Source organism: Hordeum vulgare, chromosome 2H (genome assembly GCF_904849725.1).
Source record: "Hordeum vulgare subsp. vulgare chromosome 2H, MorexV3_pseudomolecules_assembly, whole genome shotgun sequence".
NCBI lineage: Eukaryota > Viridiplantae > Streptophyta > Magnoliopsida > Poales > Poaceae > Hordeum > Hordeum vulgare.
The window spans coordinates 417,424,554-417,431,086 of record NC_058519.1 but is presented as its reverse complement, the minus strand read 5'-3'; positions in this window follow the sequence as shown (position 1 = coordinate 417,431,086).

Here is a 6,533-nt window from a genome sequence, read left to right as displayed (position 1 = left end):
ACCCTTCCCCTAGGAGTATGCATTTAGCACTTTGTTTCGATTAGTAATAAAAACTTCCTTAACAAGTATGTGAGTTCTTCATGACTAATGTGAGTCCATGGTATATATGCACTTTCACCTTCCACCTTTTCTAGCCTCTTTAGTGCCGCGCAATTCTCGCCAGTGCACAAACCCACCATATGCCTTCCTCAAAACAGCCACCATACCTACCTACTATGGCATTTTCATAGCCATTCCGAGATATATTGCCATGCAACTCCCACCGTTCCGTCTCATGACTTGTGCCGTCACTCTCATATTTCCATTGCATGATCGTAAGATAGCTAGCGAGATGTTTCAACGTCACACGCCAAGCTAGATTGTTGCACATCCCGGTACACCGCCGGAGGCATTTCCTATAGGGTCATTTCTAAGCTTTGAGTTGTGAGTAAATAAAAGTGTGATGATCATCATTATTAGAGCATTGCCCCATGTGAGGAAATAAAAAAAGAGGCCAAAGTGCCCAATAAAAAAAAGAAAATAGAAAAAAAGAGGCCCAAGAGCCCAAATAAAAAAAGAAAAAAATGAGAGAAAAAGAGAGAAGGGATAATGCTACTATCTTTTTCCACACTTGTGCTTCATAATAGCACCATGTTCTTCATGATTGAGAGATTCTTGCTTTGTCACTACCATATGCTAGTGGGAATTTTTATCATATAACTTGGCTTGTATATTCCAATGATGAGCTTCCTCAAAATTGCCCTAGGTCTTCGTGAGCAAGCAAGTTGGATGCACACCCACTACTTCTCCTTTTGAGCTTTCACATACTTATAGCTCTAGTGCATCCCTTGTATTGCAATCCCTACTCATTCACATTGATATCTATTAATGGGCATCTCCATAGCCCTTTGATACGCCGAGTCAATGTGACCATCTCCTCCTTTTTTGTCTCACAACCAACACCACACTCTATTCCACCTATAGTGCTATATCCATGGCTCACGCTCATGTATTGCGTGATAGTTATAAAAAGTGTGAGAAAGTAAGAGTGTGAAAACAATTACTTGGCCAATACCGGGGTTGTGCATGATTTACATTCATTGTGTGAGGATGATGGAGCATAGCCAGACTATATGATTTTGTTGGGATAACTTTCTTTGGCCTTGTTATTTTGAAAGTTCACTATTACCTTGCTAGTTTGATTTTGTTGGGTTGTGCATGAATCTTATGTATCTGAACATTCATGTCATGTGAAAGAAGTTGCAAAGGACAACTATGCTAGGTAGCATTCCACATCAAAAATTCATTCTTTATCACTTCCCTACTCGAGGACGAGCAGGAGCTAAGCTTGGGGATGCTTGCTACGTCTCCAACGTATCTATAATTTTTGATGGTTTCATGCTATTATCTTGTCAAACTTTGGATGTTTTGCATGCCTTTTATATATTTTTTGGGACTAACTTATTAACTCAGTGCCAAGTGCGAGTTCCTGTTTTTTCCATGTTTTTGAACCCTTTCAGAGGAGGATTTTGAACGGAGTCCAAACGGAATGAAACTGCCAAAAAGATTTTTTCTGAAACAGAAAAAGATCGGAAGCTGGAGAATCAGGGCACGGGGCCTGTAGGGACCCCACAAGCCCTCATGGCGCGGCCAGGGAGGCCCGCGCCTCCCTGGCTTGTGGGCTCCGTGGGCCACCTCTGCCCTAGGTTTTGTGCCTATATATTCCCTAAAATCCCAGAACAAATCAGGAGATCATCGAAAGTACTTTTCCGCCGCCGCAAGCTTATGTCTCTACAAGATCCCATCTAGGGCACGTTCTGGTGCCCTGCCGGAGGGGGGATTCGGACACGGAGGGCTTCTTCATCAACACCATGACCTCTCCGATGATGCGTGAGTAGTTCACCATAGACCTACGGGTCCATAGCTAGTAGCTAGATGGCTTCTTCTCTCTCTTGGATCTTCAATACAAAGTTCTCCATGATCTTCATGGAGATCTATCCAATGTAATCTTATTTTTGCGGTGTGTTTGTCGAGATCTGATGAATTGTGGATTGATGATCCGATTATCTATGAATCTTATTTGAGTTTCTTCTGATCTCTCTTATGCATGATTTGATATCCTTGTAATTCTCTTCGAGTTGTGGGTTTTGTTTGGCCAACTAGATCTATGATTCTTGCAATGGGAGAAGTGCTTGGTTTTGGGTTCATACCGTGCGGTGACCTCACCCACTGACAGAAGGGGTAGCAGGGCACGCATCGTGTTGTTGCCACCAAGGGTAAAAAGATGGGGTTTTCATCATTGGTTTGAGATTATCCCTCTACATCATGTCATCTTGCTTAAGGTGTTACTCTGTTCGTCATGAACTCAATACACTAGATGAATGCTGGATATCGGTCGATGTGTGGAGTAATAGTAGTAGATGCAGAAAGTATCGGTCTACTTGTCTCGTACATGATGCCTATATGTATGATCATTGCCTTAGATATCGTCATGACTTTGCGCAGTTCTATCAATTGCTCGACAGTAAATTGTTCACCCACCATAATATTTTCTATTTTGAGAGAAGCCTCTAGTGAACACTATAGCCCCCCGGGTCTACTCCACACCATATTTTCAGCCTTACACTTTTTCTTCGTTGCACTTTCCGCCTTCAGATCTCACTTTGCAATCAATCTTGAAGGGATTGACAACCCCTTTAAAGCGTTGGGTGCAAGCTCTTTTATGTTTGCGCAGGTACTCTGGACTTGACGAGATTCTCCTACTGGATTGATACCCTGGTTCTCAAACTGAGGGAAATACTTACTGCTCCTGTGCTGCATCATCCTTTCCTCTTCAAGGGAAAAACTAACGCAAGCTCAAGAGACGACAGAAGGATCTCTGGCACCATTGCCAGGGAAGGAGTTTTGTTGCCGTAGCATGTACCAAACACGCAACTCAGATATTCATCTCTATGATCATATCGTAGACATTTCATCATCTTGTTACGACGATCTTCACTCTGAAATAGATTTGAACTTTTCAATATTTCAGACTTGTGATTCATCAAGTAAATACTCATGTATCTACTCAAATCGTCAGTGAAGTAAGAACATAACGATGTTCACTGCGTGCCTCAGCACTCATTGGACTGCACACATCAAAAATGTATTACTTCCAACAAGTTACTTTCTTGTTCCATCTCACTGGAAAACGAGGCCTTCAGTCATCTTGCCCACGTGTTATGATTTGCATGTCTCAAGTGATTCAAAATCAAGTGAGTCCAAACGATCCGTCTGCATGGAGTTTCTTCATGCATTTATACCAATAGGTATGGTTTGCATGTCTCAAATGTTTAAAAAATAAGTGAGTACAAAGATTCATCAACATGGAGCTTCTTCATGCATTTTATACCAACATGATTCAAGCGGAAGTGCCACAAATAAGTGATACTATCATTACTACTTTGTATCTTTTGGCATCACTATTATGAACATGTGTAGCACTACGATCGAGATTCAATAAACCATTGAAGGTATTCATTCAAGCAAATAGAATATCTATTATTCTCTTTAAATGAATAATCATATTGCAATAAACACGATCCAATCATGTTCATGCTCAACGCAAACACCAAATAACAATTATTTAGGTTTAACACCAATCCCGATGGTAGAGGGAGCGTGCGATGTTTGATCACATCAACCTTAGAATTACTTCCAACACACATCGTCACCTCACCCTTGCTAGTATCCTTTTAATCCGTAGCTATAATTTTGAGTTACTAACACTTAGCAAGTGAACCGATATCTAATACCCTGGTGCTACTAGGAGTACTAGTAAGGTACACATAAATATCAGGTATATCCAATATACTTTTGTCGTCTTTGCTAGCCTTCTCATCTACCAAGTATCTAGGGTAGTTCCGCCTCAGTGACCGTTCCCCTCATAACAGAAGCACTTAGTCTCGGGTTTGGGTTCAACCCTAGGTTTCTTCACTAGGGCAGCAACTGGTTTGCCATTTCATGAAGTATCCCTTCTTGAAACTAGTGGTTTTACTAACCATCAACAATTGATGCTCCTACTTGATTTCTACTTTTGCAGTGTCAAACATTCCGAATAGATCAAGGATCATCATATGTGTCCTTGATATGTTTATAGATCATCACGAAGCTCTAGTAGCTTGGTGTTGGAAATATGCCCTAGAGGCAATAATAAATTAGTTATTATTATATTTCTTAGTTCATGATAATCGTTTATTATCCATGCTATAATTGTATTGAATGAAGACTAAAATACATGTGTGGATACATAGACAAAACACTGTCCCTAGCAAGCCTCTAGTTGGCTAGCCAGTTGATCAAAGATAGTCAGGGTCTTCTGATTATGAACAAGGTGTTGTTGCTTGATAACTGGATCACGTTATTAGGAGAATCACGTGATGGACTAGACCCAAACTAATAGACGTAGCATGTTGATCGTGTCATTTTGTTGCTACTGTTTTCTGCGTGTCAAGTATTTGTTCCTATGACCATGAGATCATATAACTCACGGACACATGCTTTGTGTGTATCAAACGTCGCAACGTAACTGGGTGACTATAAAGATGCTCTACAGGTATCTCCGAAGGTGTTTGTTGAGTTAGTATGGATCAAGACAGGGATTTGTCACTCCGAATGACGGAGAGGTATCTCGGGGCCCACTCGGTAATACAACATCACACACAAGCCTTGCAAGCAATGTGACTTAGTATAAGTTGCGGGATCTTGTATTACGGAACGAGTAAAGAGACTTGCCGGTAACCGAGATTGAAATAGGTATGCGGATACCGACGATCGAATCTCGGGCAAGTAACATACCGAAGGACAAAGGGAATGACATACGGGATTATATGAATCCTTGGCACTGAGGTTCAAACGATAAGATCTTCATAGAATATGTAGGATCCAATATGGGCATCCAGGTCCCTCTATTGGATATTGACCGAGGAGTCTCTCGGGTCATGTCTACATAGTTCTCGAACCCGCAGGGTCTGCACACTTAAGGTTCGACGTTGTTTTATGCGTATTTGAGTTATATGGTTGGTTACCGAATGTTGTTCGGAGTCCCGGATGAGATCACATACGTCACGAGGGTTTCCGTAATGGTCCGGAAACGAAGATTGATATATAGGATGACCTCATTTGATTACCGGAAGATCTTTGGAGTTACCGGGAATGTACCAGGAATGACGAATGGGTTCCGGGAGTTCACCGGGGGGGCAACCCACCCCGGGGAAGCCCATAGGCATTGAGGGTGGCGCACCAGCCCTTAGTGGGCTGGTGGGACAGCCCAAAAGAGCCCTATGCGCATTGGAAGAAAAATCAAAGAGAAAAAAAAGAGGAGGTGGGAAAGGGAAGAAGGACTCCACCTTCCAAACCAAGTAGGACTCTGTTTGGGGGGGGAGACCTTCCCCCTTAGGTTCGGCCGACCCCCTTGGGAGTCCTTGGACCCCAAGGCAAGGCTCCCCCCTCCTCCTCCTATATATAATGGGGTTTTAGGGCTGATTTGAGACAACTTTGCCACGGCAGCCCGACCACATATCTCCATGGTTTTACCTCTAGATCGCGTTTCTGCGGAGCTCGGGTGGAGCCCTGCTGAGACGAGATCATCACCAACCTCCGGAGCGCCGTCACGCTGTTGGAGAACTCTTCTACCTCTCCGTCTCTCTTGCTGGATCAAGAAGGCCGAGATCATCGTCGAGTTGTACGTGTGCTGAACGCGGAGGTGCCGTCCATTCGGCACTAGATCGGGGGACTGATCGCGGGATAGTTCATGGGGCGGATCGAGGGACATGAGGACGTTCCACTATATCAACCGCGTTTACTAACGCTTCTGCTGTACGTTCTACAAGGGTACGTAGATCACACATCCCCTCTCGTAGATGGACATCATCATGATAGGTCTTCGTGCGCGTAGGAATTTTTTTGTTTCCCATGTGACGTTCCCCAACAGTGGCATCATGAGCTAGGTTCATGCGTAGATGTCTTCTCGAGTAGAACACAAAAGTTTTTGTGGGCGATGATGTGCGTTTTGCTGCCCTCCTTAGTCTTTTCTTGATTTCGCGGTATTGTTGGATCGAAGCGGCTCGGACCGACATTACTCGTACGCTTACGAGAGACCGGTTTCATCGCTACGAGTAACTCCGTTGCTCAAAGATGACTGGCGGGTGTCAGTTTCTCCAACTTTAGTTGAATCGGATTTGACCGAGGAGGTCCTTGGATGAGGTTAAATAGAAACTCATATATCTCCGTTGTGGTGTTTGCGTAAGTAAGATGCGATCCTACTAGATACCCATGGTCACCACGTAAAACATGCAACAACAAAATTTAGAGGACGTCTAACTTGTTTTTGCAGGGTATGCTTGTGATGTGATATGGACAACGATGTGATGTGATATATTGGATGTATGAGATGATCATGTTGTAATAGAAAATATCGACTTGCACGTCGATGGTACGGGAACCGGCAGGAGCCATAGGGTTGTCTTTAAACTAACATTTGTGCTTGCAGATGTGTTTACTATTTTGCTAGGATG